The 16,550-nt window shown below is 32.5% G+C and overlaps 1 pseudogene; it reads right to left on the bottom strand.

The window, feature by feature from the left end:
- Positions 1-605: 605 nt before the first annotated feature.
- On the bottom strand, positions 606-5,415 carry LOC131070044 (uncharacterized; annotated as a pseudogene).
- Between the last annotated feature and the right edge of the window lie 11,135 nt (positions 5,416-16,550).

Raw genomic sequence — 16,550 nt, forward strand, 5'->3', positions numbered from 1 at the left:
GTAGGTGTTGCACATGCAGAAAAGCAAGTTTAATCTTATATTTTCCATATTAAGTAGAAAAAAAAAGCCTTGAAAATTGAATTTCATTTCAATTTAAGATATATCAGTAAAAAGGGAGGGTATAATACACTATCTGCAACCATGACACATGTTAACACTGGTATCATAGTTGAATCAATATTTCATAGAAAAGTTATTGAACAAATTAAGAGGCATAAAGTGTTGAACAATGTAATGAGAATGATAGGGAATTGACAAACAAATGAGTGAAGTCATGCTTGCAATTGTCTCTTACAGTTTTGTCAAAGCAGAGCATATATTAGATGACTCTAGGCCTGAATGATAGGGAATTGGCAAACAAATGAGTGAATCCATGTCTGCAATTGTCTCTTATATTTTTGTCAAAGCAGAGCATATAGTAGATGATTGCAGGCCTGACATATACATATTAAACAGTCTAGAAACCTTCAAAACCATTATAATTGTCTAGCTCTGATTTCTAGAATTTGAATAAGCTGCCATCATAAACACCTTTGATGGTCATTTTCTCCAAGAATCCATTTTAATCCTTGGCCAAGTCACAAAGAGCCCCTATTCTACCTTGGCTAGAATCTTGCAAAGTCTACACCCACAAACTTTACAAACCCATTTTCACATTTCCTAAGAAAAATAATTGCGGCAATGAAGAGGAAGATTGAACACATTCCAAACATGATTGTGATTGGGAAGGCATTGACCTTACGAAAAAGAAAAAATGACTCCAAGTAACTCACATCTAAGTGAAACAAATGACTCATGCTAAGACAAAGATTTAAATTGCAAAAACATATTAATCCTAAGTCAGTACTAGCAGAAAAAGTTCATAATTGTGCTTCGAGCCTCTTCAAGAATATATTGTGATTGCATTTTCATTATTGAGGGCCAAAATATCCCCACACAAGTGTCAAATACACAAAATCCAAGAAGTTGGGCATCATGTTGTTGTAATACTTCCACCCTTTTCTATGCTAGCCTCCGAGAAAAATTATTAAAAATAAGCAATGAAAAAAGCTTGGATATCCAAGATGCTCGCGTATAATCAAAAACCAAGAAGACAAAAGAGGTAGTTTAGAAATGACATACACTTGTCGTAATAGGAAGGAGTAATGATATAGTAGAGACAACAAATACAATGTACATGTATCTTTCCACCTTGAGTGTTGGGTGAGCCAAAATTCTAGAGGCCAGGGAACTTCCCACCATTGAAGCCAACATAAATGTTGCAAATATCAACTCATGAGGAATATCCCATTCATTTGGGCTCAAAGCAGGTGTCTAAAGAAACACAAATGTGTACATTGAACCTTCAAATAATGATTGTATAGCTCCTAGAAGTGCAATATCGTGTCATCTAATCCCGCAAACCATTAAAACTTGTCAGAGAAAAAATGTTTTAAGTTTATTCTACAGAGATTTTATAAAAGTATGATGTTTACATATTAACGTATGCCTAACAACTTACATGAAGCAATGGTCAAAGCAACACCCTTAAACTGTGTGAGTAAATTCTTTCTTTCTAAGGGATCTCCATAGTTTTATGATTGGATAGAAAAGATAACAGCCATACCTATAGCTAGGAAGCATGCAACAACATCAAATGGAGAAAATGGACCAAAGCCTAGAGTGTCTGCATGGGTGTTAGCAAAGAGCCTAGACATAATGGCTACTAGACCATTTTCCAAGAATGTTGCCTTTGAGAATCTCAACGACAACCATTGTGGATCAAAACCCCTCTGCAAAAAAGCAGAAAACTTTAGTAATAAGAAAATAATAACACAACCCTAGCTGATTCTTGCAGATCTAATAGTTATGAAATCGCCTAACTAACCATGCTTTGTTATGCATTGTTAGAAAAGAGCTAGATTGTTCTGAATTTCTAATCAAATACAACTAGATATCACATTGAAATGTTCAGCAACAAGCCATGACTCGAAAGATGAAAATAGAAGAGATGTAGCAATTCCTCCTAGAATGTGACCAAGCATCAAGACTTTGTACTTAGGAAAATGCTTTGTAAAACAACTTAAAATGTAAGTTATGCGATATGTTATGCATTCCCTCTCACGACGCTTGCAGATACAGAGAAAACAACTTCAGTGTGTATTTAATTTAATTACTCTCTTGAATTTGGACTATAATTGTCTATTTTCTTCAAGCATGATTAACTACATCATTCCTTGCAAAAGACCACAATCATGTTGTGGCATACTTCCCTATCACAGACAAGGTTTGTATGTTAATGAGACTATAGCTTATTTAATTTGCCCCAAATTTCAATCGCCTAGCTTAAATGTGAGTTGTGGTTGTAGGGAAGAATGTGAACTGTGAACTACTTTGAAGATTGATGAGCTATTAACTCTTGAATTAAGTAAAGTGTGTGGACTGCAAATCACTTTGAAAAAGTAATAACTGATCTTTTAATAGTTAAACTTTGAAACATTTTTTTGAAAAATCACATAAAACTTACAACTACAGTTAATTTCATCACTAGCAAAACCTCCAATTTTGAGTGTCTTGGATTAGATGTCTGCTAGCAAATTCTGCACAGTTTGATTAAAAAGTTTAGGACAAGAGGAAGAGTAAGAGATGCACACATTGTAGTTACTGGAATCCACAACCTGCTAAAAGAAAGTGTGATTCTCATAATGCAAAAAACATTCCTCGAAAATCATTTGGCATAGAGACAAAAGTCCTCATTAACACATGCTATTTAATAACAAAGACATGGAACCCTGCCATGAACACAAAACGTCTAAAAGAAAAATTCAAACTAGCGAAGACATGGAATCCTGCCATCCACACAAAGCTTCTAAAAGAAAAAATGAAACAAGAAAGCTCAACAGGGCTACTGAAACTCGAACATCCCAGAAACCAGACAAACCCTTAATATGGCACGAGTTAAACCCTAAATGCACAAACCAGACAAACAATGCATTAAATACAAAAAAAAAGGTGTTCATGTTTTTTACCCGTGTGTCGAGGGCATCAGAATCTTTGTACAAAGTTGCAGAGGCTGTCTTCCATTTGCCTTCTTCTCCACCATAAGAAGCAGATGCCGACACTAAAACAATTAATCACATTGATAATTTTATTCCAGCAAACGCTCTATTTATGCAAACGATGCAAACTATATTCTTAGTTTATTACTTTGTCTTAGAGGTGTCGCTGCCCCACTGAAAATGGTGTGTCTCAAAGGAATTTTGAGGGATGTAATAACTATAATGGAAAATGTTGAAACATAGACAAGGCATGTGTTCTATTTTGCATGCAGGCCACACATCTTCCTCCTAACAATTTGCCCTGCAATTTTCAGAAACGAAAACTGCATGTCTTGGTTAATTGTGTGTTCTCTCTTATGGGAACCTGAACTTTGAATGCCTCTGCCAACTGTGTGCAATACGAATCAGAGATTGCCAAAATACATTGCACAAAAATTTCCACTAAAAAATGAGCAACTTCTTGATAGCACATAATGGAAAATAAAACTATGCAAAATTCCCTGACATGTTGATTGGGTGAAAGGGGAAAGATTAATCATTGTTTACCATTAGAAGCCTTCACTATAATTTCCTGCATGCAGGAACTAATAAATCTAATATACATAAACAAATCTAAATTTATAAATAAGTTTTTAAATTTTTTACAAATTAATTATTATTTGAATAATTATTTATATTGAATACTTCATTTCAAAACGATCATAAGATTAATTTACACTTAACATACTACTAATTAATTTATAGTATGAAATAATTATTACAATAAGAAATGTGTGACTCTCAAGACTAAGTACTCATTTCATATATAAGTAGATCATAGAGAGTCTTTTTTGACAATAGACTAATGATGAATTAGAATAAAGGAATTATTAATTAACTATAAAAGTTTCTTTTGAATTATCAATGTTCTAATCATTATGTCCCCCCTTCACATGCAAGAGAGAGACATCTTATAATTCATACTAATAATTCCATTTTCCTACACCACGACAATAGAGGCTTTAAATTTGCGTGATGACAACAATGATTATTATCTTGTTTTCCGGATTAAATTGATTGTTTGTTTGCATTCAATTTAAATTTGAATTATTGAAGTTTATGATTATTATGATATGATAGATATGGTTTATTCAATGTTGAAATAATATATAGATAAACATTGAAATGACCGTTTTCTTTTAAAAATATTGAACTTCTATTTTTTTTTATATTAAATAATTACAATACAAAATTATCATCTTATTTTTAAAATTAGGGGAAGAACACTAGCAGTTCATCGTGTTTCAATAATTAATCATTCTTTGTGCATTCAACTTGTCAATTACTAATTTTAAAGGAGCAAAAAAATGATAATGGAAAGCTCATTATAAATTTCACATGTATCAATAGTCGATAATTTTGTAGCTTTTTTGATCCATAATTAGCCCATTTGGACACCACTACTGGGACATTTGTGCACAACCACTAGGACATTTGTCCACAAGTTGAGTGGACAGTTATTGTAACATCTTTAAGTAGGTATCAGGGGACACTTTGAAATGTGTACTTTTTGACTCGTGCACATAATTGATCCCACAGTATGTGTTGTTACTACCCAAAAGTCAAAACCTTAACTAAAAGCAGTTAAGTCGCATATAAAAACAACAACATAAACATAAACATAAACAAAAGTCGCCAAAGCCCGATATACCATTTAGAATATGTGGATGCATAAAATCAGCTCTAACCACTACTAATACACTTTCCCTATAAAACAAATTGAAATAATACCATATTATAGTTTCATTTTCTAATTTATTCACATTATTAATAAACTTAATAACAGCTTGAAATAATTACATGTTGTGATTTATTTATTTTTAATTTTTAAAACCATCAACAACATACTTTTTATGAATGCTTAATTACAGCAAATCTTCTCTCAAAGATTCGATTCAACATAAAAATCTTGAAATGATCAACTTAGTTAATAGAATAAAGGAATCCACATGATATTCCTACATCACCTTTTAGGATTCTCCAACACCAACTACTTTTAATATTCATTTAATTTCACGAGGATAATGAAAGATTTTGAAAGTGACGACAAGAAATTTAAAATTGATAATAGATTATGGTGGGAATATTTTTGCTATAGTCTTTGTTTAAATATTTTATTCTATCTTTAATATATAATATTGTTTAATATTTGAATTCGAGTATGAGCTGTGTATAAATGGGACATGTCTATTCTGATTCCAAAACCTTTCAATCATACAACGTGTTGTTGACAACTTAAATAATCGTAACCGATCTTTTCAAAATCAACGGTGTATAATGATCAATAACCTGTGTTATTGACTCCGTACTGCGGTTTTGAAGCCAGAATAGTTGGCATATAAATGAGTATACGATTTGAATATACAGATGTGAAAAGGACATTTTTCTAACACTTTAATTTATTTTATATATTGGTTAAATTTTTGTCTTAAAAATGATAGTTTAGCATTTTAAAAATTTATTTATATAAAATGGTATTTACTTTTAATATAATTTAATTTTAAGTCTTGATTTTTTAATTGGTGTGATTTAATTCTTAATTATATGATTGAGGTTAGTTGATTGACCTTGACTATCGTTTTTTAAAAATTAAATTTAATTATGTTTTCAACTAATTATTTTCTACTAGATCAACCACAAAATATTCAAATTTGAATATTAGGTTGTTATATAAAAAGACAAAGCATCTTTCATTTCGACATCATTTAATCACTTAAAAATAGTATCAATCATTTCGTTATAGTAATTTTTTTTTTAGCATCTACATTCATAAGGACATATGAATAGTTATTTACATTTTTCTTGGTGTGGCTTCAAATTTGATAAAAAAGATGTTTGAATCAATATGCAATGCATGACACAAATTTATATCCTAAATTCTATTGGTATTGCTAAGTGATGAGCCTCAAAATTATCCTCATCAAATACTCAATTTCCTTATTTTAGTGTGCATTTCATATATTTATTTACATCCTTTCAACACCCCTTTTTGGTTAATACCCTAATAAGAACTAATTGAATATATAATTTAGCAATTGAATGATTATATATTAATCTAGTTATTTTTAGACTAGTATAGCATTTCTTATCTTAGTTATTATTATTAGAATGCTATAGAGTTGTTTAAGTGCAACAAATTAATTTCAATAAAGCTAGCCACTTACCTACAACAATTACAATTTACTACCTATAGTCATGGCTATAGCTTCCTCATAGCTTGTTGAGATAAGGTGTTGTACACCTTGCATAAATGTTTATAATTTATTATGTATTATTATGTGAGTGGTGCACATAGGGCAACCTAGATGGACATACAACACTAGGAGTTAATATTCATGGAGCCACTTTATGTGTTGTATGTAACAATGGGACATAAGTGATATGTTTATATAATATTGGGGAAATATGTTTAATAAAGTGAAAACTTAGTACCTAATATTAAATGTGGGGTCAATGGTTTTGTGAACTCATAGTTTTGAGTCATATGGTTTTACTTTACCACTTGGTTGTATTTGTGTGAGCTTGATTCTATATAATCAAGCACATGTTAGTGGTTTGGGTTGGTTGTTTGTTTGAGTGGGTTGTCATTATTGGGTCCTTCTAAGAGTGCATGTGTGAAGCATGGCGTGAGATGTGAAGTCATAAAACATTTTGAATTCAATAATAAAATGAAATACTATTTATTCTTAAATAAACTCATAATTATTTTAATAAGTATATTTTCTTCCATTAATCCATTCTTAGCTCTAAATCATTATTCTATCTATATCATAATATACATGAGATTTCTATCAAGAGATAAAGATTCTTTATTCAATGAGAAAATGTAGTAGTATTTCAATCATATCTACATACAATACTTAGGCCTTTCTAATTCCTTAAGTTCAATAACAAGAAAAATATAAAGTAAATAATGAGATGTGTCCTTTGATTTGCAATCCAAGCTATCTTCAATGCAATCTTTAGAATGAAGACGAGGACAAGATTCAGGCGTTTTGTCCATCCAACCTTGAAGATTACACTTCCCCTGAATTCTTAGTCAATCAAGAATACCCGACCTTGCTCTAATTGCTTAGCAAAAAGAATTCGATAGATAAGATAGAATCTGGTGCGTTCCTAGAATGATACATGCATTTTCTATTTTCTAATTCCATTAAGAAACAAGCAAGATCAATCAAGGATATGGTAAAGAGCATAAATAAACCCATCTATTTCAATGGTCAATTAGTTACTCGGTCGATTATAATGCCACACATAGGAATAAAATATAGTTTGGAAAAGCAAACTATTCTCTCTATGATTCCACATTCAACACCCGTCCCATAAGGTAACTTTCCCACAAACACAAGCCTATCTACCTTTTTCTATGTTCATATGAAACTAGAATAAATATATAGAAGACAATCTTTCATTTTTCAATTCTAGCTTCCTATTTCTCGCATGATAAAAATACAATGTTAAATAAGACAGTCTTTCGTTAAATAGAAATAGAAGGAAACAATCTTTTGTTTGCAACCAATTTTATTTGACAAGAAAACAATCTTTCATGGACAAACAAATATATATCGAAAAAGAGAACAATCTTTCACTTCTATCTTTTCAAGTAAATCAAAGACAAGAATTAAAATAAGACATGTATGTATATTTACATATAAACGAATAGAATATGAGTACACATTCTTCCTTCAAATAACATATTAAATTTGACACTAACATGTGTTTTCAATGATTTACGAATTGAACTATCTAAATTCGGTAAATTTTATACAACGAGTATTGAGTAAGACAACATTTCATAATGCACATACCTATATGGCTTCTTCAAACAAAATTTCATATAATCAATAATCATGACTTCTAATGCATAAACTAATTCAAAGTTTAACTTTTTATTCATTAGTGATCTAAAATAAACAATTATCAAGATAATTATATTTTTATTCTATAAATATATAATAAACTATTGCTTGATTAAGAGCCTACCTCTGAAATTCGACACCAAAATTGTGATGTTCAACACTAATTCTTCTTCTAAATCTAATGGCAACACTTCTAGATTTCCAATGCTTTTCTTTCTCTACGTTTTACAATTCCTTTTGTTGTGTTCTTTTCATCTCTATTCTTTGTTCTATCATCTCTATTATTTATTCTATCATCTCTATTCTCTATTCTTTCATCTATATTTTCTACATATTTCTCCCTCATGTTTCTCCCTCTTGTTTTTCCTCCAAAACCATCAGTCTATATATATAGTGACGAAAGCCATATTAATTCCTATTATCTACTACATGACACCAAACTTCCCAAGCTGTTAAGTTCATTATTACTGGTGTTATTATGTGGGCTAGGCAATTGCTTAGTCGATATTACTATCGACTCCCACTGCTATCAATGCAGTTTGTTAGCTTCCCATGCACCACTGCTGGTATGTGGATTAGTTTGCATGCCATGCGATGCTTATTCTAACGGTTTTTAGCCATGTTGATCAGTCCATATTCAACTTGAACTCTAAGTTTTGTTTGCAGCATGGTCGATTAATACTGAATTCACTTTGCAATAGTTCTAAGTCTCTACGTTATGCTAAGTCGATTAGCATCGACCCCCTTATAAATGTACTTTGTCGACTATGACTTGCAGTGATAACCTGCCACCATATCGGATAGGTTGCTTTCAAATAAGTCGCTTTCATATATATATATATATATATATATATATATATATATATATATATATATATATATAATGATTTATCATAAAACAAAATAATTCAATTTCAACAATATATTTACATATATAATAATTACATACGTATATGTGTGTGTGTGTGATCAAATTTTTATTCGAACTCATATATATAATACGTATAATTATATATAAATATAGCTATAGTAATAAATCAATTCAAATTTAATTATCTTTTCTTTTTTTCAAGACATCATATAATCATATACGTATATATATGTGTATATACTTGTATAGGTATATCTATATATACACATATACATACATACATACATACATACAAATATATATATATATATATATATAGATATATATATAGATATATATATATATATATATATATCAAGAAGTGGAAATATAAGCATGATATTTAATCCATTTCACAAGTTGCACAGACATCAAAATACATGTACAAATATTTAAATCAGTCTATCAATTAAAACTACTCATTCCAATTTAAACAAACACTCGAATAAAGTCATTTAAATCATCCATCTTTACAAGATGCAGATTATAAATTCTAATGTGGTGTGTGGGATTCCATCTATTCTAGCAAATTCCAAGAGCTAAAACAACTCTACTTGAACCCTGTTCTTGCCTTCATCCACGTTCACCTGTTCCTACATTCACTTGCACTCAATTGCTCATTAGCAATGATCATCCCCAATTTCACAATAATACTGATCATTCAATTGCATTTACATAAATAACATAATGTAAATATTTTCATTGCATTTGAATTCCTATTTCATTATCATCTATTTCACTAAAAATTATATTTCCATTTCATTTTAATTTCATAAATAAATAAAATAAGCATCATTTTCAAAATAAATAATTATAGATAAATATGGTCCATGACATGAGATTTATGGATTCATGTTTGGACGCATGGAGAATGCATGGGAGAGGCTTGATGTTTAAGAAGTATTCATTACTCTATAAGTGCTTTGTATTTCTTAATGGTTGAATAATATGATGTCTAGTATGGATACTTTTATAGGTTGGGTTTCTCCCTCATAAGGGGTTTTTTAGGCTATATTTTTTGTTATCTTAAGGCCTTTTTATTTGATCTATGCAGAATAGTTATTCTTGTTGGAAATTGACACTCACCTGGTGGCTTCTGATGGTTGATTACTGGTTTAGGGTTGTCATTGATGGCAACTCTTCATGGAGATTTGATCTGATAGCCATAATTCTTCTTAACCGGTAGCAGGTGTTAACCAATATTTCAGAATGAACATAGCAGTTTTGGTTTGAAAGCTTTCCAATGATTGTGGTGCTATGAATCATGTTCTGGATGATTGGACCAATATAGTAACATCATTTTATTATTATTTTGGTGATCCACATTTATCCTTTGTGATCCGGTCAAGCCGACATGAGACTACACGTTGCACTAGCAGGTCGACATGGTAAATGACCTATTTTGTGATTAGAGATATATAAGATTGGTGTAGATGATATTTTTTATGGATGATATGATTGTATGCAAGCTAGTGGTGATCGTGAATCTATTTTTGCGTAGTTTCACGTGTGCATTCTTGATCCAGTAGTTGACTAAGACAACGAACAGGGCAGAATAGAGAAAAACAACAAAGGTTATCCATTTGATATATTTGGAAGTTAACTGGAACTCATCCAAGCATTGTAGATGCTATTTTGGAGTTAATTTTATTATAATTCATCATTGTAATTAGTCAGTAAGGCAGTGAGCCTTTCGGGGTTGCATCCCTTATTGTATTTTGAGCAGTGAGCTCTAGGCAGTGTGCCTGAATGCTTGTGCATTCTCATTTTGTAATATTTTTTTGCTACTGGCCATAATGGAATAATATGTTATTAGCAATCAAGAAGGAAGACTAAGGGGGGGGTGAATCAATCTTCACCGGATCTCATAAATTAAACTCCAAAATATAAACTGATAAACTGCAATAATAAACAAATAAGCAAATTAACAACACACCACACAACACCAAGAATTTTGACGTGGAAAACCCAGTTAAGGGAAAAACCGCGATGGGAACCTACCCACAGTAAGATGATACTCTGCAGTAGTATGTGAAAATATTACAATGGGGAATGCACATGCATTCAGGAACACTGCTTAGAGCTCACTGCTCAAAAGATATTTGCCCACAAAGCTACAACCCTCAGGGAAGTCTCACTAACTTACAATATGATTCAAACTACAATCCAAAAGAAATGAACTAAAAGAATAGCATCTCCAAATTCCCGATTACAGTTCCGATTAAGCATAATTGTCTTCTCTACAACACCAATCTCTCCTCAATCAACAGTGAAAAATAGATCTCTTGTTTGCACATAAACCTCTCTCTAATAATGCAGACACAACATCGACACCAAAACCAAGTGAATAACTCACCTATATATACAATTCATCAACCTTGATAACAAGGTCGACTAAACCCTCAACTCAGAAAATTACATTACATGATACAAAGATAAATCACTGGACCAATATAATGATTTACATTACATAGCATGGACCTATTCAAATTCCTAAACGATCACATCCATCGAAAATCATGCCAAGATCAACCACAATACACTACACCACCAGAAATACCACATAACACAGAAATCATCACGGGTTGATGAAAACCACCAAAAAATCGCACAACGATCAATGTGGATTGCCAAAACAAATAAGACATGACTAGGAAACACCAACAAGTACATCAGAATCATCACCAACAATTGCACCAACACCCCATCAAATCTTCATTGATCAACATCAGAAAGCTCAAGAACACAACCAATCAGCAACTGCCACGAAGAAAGATAAATTGTCAGGAACCAAATCATGAACCATCTGAAATGAAGATACACAAGATCATCCCAAACAATATCCTAAAACTTCAGTACAAGATCTGATCATACCAAAATATACCAGAGGAAATACCAGATTCTGCAAAGCAGTGATCAGCATAAACAAACTACAAAACAAGATTAGAAGATCTTCCCAAACACACAAGAATTTATCATAGGAATATGTTGACATCAATGACAACAAAATATCCTAGCAATAGCAATGAACAACCATATCCAAAAAATCCAACAATATCCCCCTTTGGTATTGATGGCAACACATGAATGTGAAAAACGGCCAATGCAAAGAAAGAAGATATCACTAGCAAACTCCCCCTAAGATCAAGATAGATAATGCAATTTTTCACATGATCTCTCTCCCCCTTTGATAGAAATGCCAAATATCTCCAAAATAGAAAACCAAACTCTTTCCCAAAATAGAAACATGAATCTCTCTCCCCCTGGGACACACAACCAAATCAACAGACTACTACAGCAGAGGAGTAGAACCAACACACCAATCCGGATAAGAGAATAAGGCTCTAAAATCCACCGGATCGATGCAACTCAATGCATATAGTTCTCATCAGGGGGGATAGATACCCCTAACTTGTCTCTCAAATAAACAAATGTATCTGCAAGCAAAGGCTTAGTGAAAATATCAGCAATTTGTTCCTTTGTAGATACATATTTCAGCTTCACCTTCTCTTCATTGACTTGCTCTCTTAAGTAATTATATTTGATTGATATATTCTTAGTCTTTGAATGTTGCATTGGATTATTTGACATGTTTATATCACTAGAATTATCACAGTATATAATAGTAGGCTCATCATGAATAACTCTAATATCTTTCAGCATTTGCTTCATCCAAACTAGCTTAGTGCAATTACTAGCAACAACAATGTACTCAGCTTCAGTAGTATATAAGGATATTAAATCTTGTTTCTTACTTGCCCAAGAAACCAAATTCTTTCCTAAAAATAATGCTCCACCAGTAGTACTCTTCCAGTCATCAACATCACCAGCCCAATCTGTATCAGTGTAGGCACACAACATGAAATCATCATTCTTCGGATACCATAAACCATAATCCACAATTCCCTTTAGATATCTATATATTCTCTTAACATCAGTGACATGACTCTCCTTTGGATCATCTTGATATCTAGTAGCCATACACACCTCAAGCATAATGTGAGGCCTAGTCTGGGTAAGATATAGCAGTCCACCAACCATAGATCTATACAAACTGTAACTAGCTTTCGGCGATTCATCATTTTTGGATAATTTACAATCAGTCACCATAGGAGTTCCAACTGGTTTGGAATCATCTAGTCCAAACTTCTTCAACAGTTCCTTCGCATACTTAATTTGAGATATAAAGATACCTTTTCATGTCTGTGCAATTTGCAAAACTAAGAAAAACTTCATCTCACCAATCATAGACATCTCAAATTCTTTCTGCATATCACCGACAAACTTCATGCTCATATCATCATCACCACCAAAAATAATGTCATCAATAAAGACATCAACAATAAAAATGTTATCATTTTTAATCTTAAAGTACACATTATTGTCAGAATCACCTTTAGTAAATCCCAATTTCAACAAGTATTTGTCTAATCTAGCATACCAGGCTCTAGGGGCTTGTTTCAATCCATAAAGTGCTTTCTTCAACTTACATACCATGTCTCCATCATCTGACAATGAAAATCCATTAGGTTGCTCAATGTAAACTTCTTCCTCTAGATCACCCTTCAGAAATGCAGATTTGACATCCATCTGATATACCTTGAAATCTTTATAAGAAGCATAAGAAAGAAATAGTCTAATAGCTTCAATTCTGGCAACTGGAGAAAATGTTTCTTCATAATCAATTCCTTCTTGTTGTGAATATCCTTTGCAGACTAGTCTAGATTTATTTCTAACTACTTCACCGACTTCATTCAATTCGTTTCTGAAAACCCATTTAGTACCAATAACATTTTTATCCTTAGGTCTAGGCACAAGTTCTTAAGTGTTATTTTTTTCAATCTGATCTAACTCTTCTTCCATGGCTCTTCTCCAGTTATCATCTTTACAGGCTTCAATAGAATCCTTAGGTTCAACTTTATAAATTGAAGAGGGGAAAATAGATTTGAAAGGTAAACTGATCAAAACATAACGAAATAAACATGCAGAATGCTAAAATATCATAAAAAGACCATTTCACCTTGCTATTTTACCTTCTCCTTCGGATTGAGCTTGATGAAGTGAAGGCGCCCCTTGATAATGCTCCACTTGATGTGCTCCTTTGATTGCTGGATGTGGATGGCTCTCCAATATTGTGCACAAATGATAAGGATGAGATGATCAAGTTGCCAAGATGATTTCCTGGGCTCAAAAGGGCAGCATAAGCTTACTAGATTTCAAGATGTTTTTGAATGAAGGGATGGAACCCTATTTTATAGGAAGAGGAGAGGAAAATGGATGGCTAGGATGAATTCGAGATGAAGGGCTAAGATTTACTTGTGAGGTCACACAAGGTCCAAGAGAGGGTGGGGAGACCAAGAAATATGCCTTAAAGGCATTTCGTATCTCCACACTCTACAAGATGCATTGGAGGAATTAAAAATTCTCCAAAAATGGATATTATGGGGATTAGAAGAATAAAAAGGAATTAAAAATTCCTTGGGAGAGGGAAATGCCTAGAGGAATGTGAGATTTTGAAAATCTTACATTCATCTAGAAAAAGAGCATTTAAAGCTAGTGGCTGGATGAAAGGACAAAGAGTTGACTTTGTGGCTAATCATGATGATTAGCCATTAACGACTCATTAGGAGGGGGATTAGAGGAAATGTTAGGTGGGATTTATATTTGTAGGAGAATTTGACTAGGAGAGAGAATGAGTGGAGGGAATAAAAAATTAGAAGAATAATGTTAAGTGAGTTTAGGGAGTTTCTAGAAGAATTTATTAGGTTAATGATGAATTAAGAAGATGATTTGTAGGAATCATGTAGGTTAACTAGTTAATTGAAATTAATTAGCTAAGAGGAAGATTTGTGAGGATTTGATTTTTTAGAAGAATAAAGAAAGGGATTGATTTATTAAATAAATCATATGCTATAGTGACAATATTAATTATATTTAATTAATATTGAGAAGAATTTTAATTAACATAATTAATTAATTATGTGAAGAATTAAAAATAATTAAAATAATTATTTTTAAGTGTCTACATAAATCATACATACTTCTTTTGCAACTAACGTTCTTCTACTCATCACGCCTTTATCCTTATCACCAATAATCTGATTCTCAGAATGATTCACTTTAACATACCTCAGAGTCTTTTATTTGTTATGATCCTCAAGTTCTTGCACATCATCACCAGAAGCAACAACATCCGGATTGACAATCTCTACTGGATCATTCTTCTTAGGCTCTTTAGGCTAGATAGGAGCTAAAATAACATGTTGACCATCATCATAAGCTCTAATATCATTCCCAAGGTTCTCATCCACCTTCACATTTGCACTCTCAACTATCTTTCTCAGCCTCTTATTATAGCACCGGTAGGATTTTCTCTTTGTAGAATATCCCAAAAAGATACCTTCATCATTTCTAGCATCAAACTTTCCAATATCCTTATCTCTCTTGATATAACATTTGCTACCAAAAACTTTGAAATGTTTCACTGTAGGAACATGACCAAACCAAAACTCATAAGGGGTCTTATTGGTACAACCTTTGATATGAACTCTGTTAAATGTATAGACTACAGTGTTAATAGCAACAACCTTATGTTAATAAACAAGAGGCAAAGATCTCAACACCTTAGCAACAATCTCATCTTCCTCAATCTTTCCACTGGCACATTTGATACCAAGGATAAGTTCATTCACCTTAGCCATGTATGAATGTATGTTTTCATCATCTCCCATCCTCAATGTCTCATACGTTCCTTTCAAGCTTTGCAACTTAGCAACTTTCAGTTGACTATCACCTTCATACATGATCTCAAGCTTCTCCCAAATCTCATGTGTGGTCTGAAGTCCCATAACATTTTTCATTTCAGAATCAGTTAGGGCACTAAGCAATGCTTCCTTCGCTCTGATATTATATTCTGCTTCCTTAACCTCATCGGAAGTAGATAGTCCATTATGAGGAATAACATAGACATTCTTAGTAATCTTCCAGTAATCCTCTCCAAGACATTTCAAGTGCGCCTCCATCTGGCTCTTCTATATAGTATAGTTACTTCCATCAAACCTCAGACCATCCTTCTTGAAAATAATACCTTGATCTGCCATCCCAGATCTCCTCAAGCAATTAAGCTTCTACCGGAGGATCCAGATCTGATACCAATTGTTAGCAGCAATCAAGAAGGAAGACTGAGAGGGGGGTGAATCAATCTTCACCAGATCTTATAAATTAAACTCCAAAATATAAACTGATAAATTGCAATAATAAATAAATAAGCAAATCAAACCCGATTAAGGGAAAAACCACGATGGGAACCTACCCACAGTAAGATGATACTCTATAGTAGTATGTGAAAATATTACAATGGGGAATGCACATGCATTCAGGCACACACATGCATTCAGGCACACTGCTTAGAGCTCACTTCTCAAAAGATATTTTCCTAGAAGGCTACAATCCCCAGGGAATTTTCACTGACTTACAATATGATTCAGACTACAATCCGGAAGAAATAAACTAAAAGAATAGCATCTCCAAATGTCCAATTATAGTTTTGATTAAGCACAATTGTCTTCTCTACAACACCAATCTCTCCTCAATCACAACACCGAAGGATAAATCTCTTGTTCGCACATAAACCTCTCTCTAATAATGCAGACACAACATCGACACCAAAACTAAGTGAATAACTCACCTATATATACAATTCAT

This window comes from Cryptomeria japonica, chromosome 3, assembly GCF_030272615.1.
Source record: "Cryptomeria japonica chromosome 3, Sugi_1.0, whole genome shotgun sequence".
NCBI classification, from domain to species: domain Eukaryota; kingdom Viridiplantae; phylum Streptophyta; class Pinopsida; order Cupressales; family Cupressaceae; genus Cryptomeria; species Cryptomeria japonica.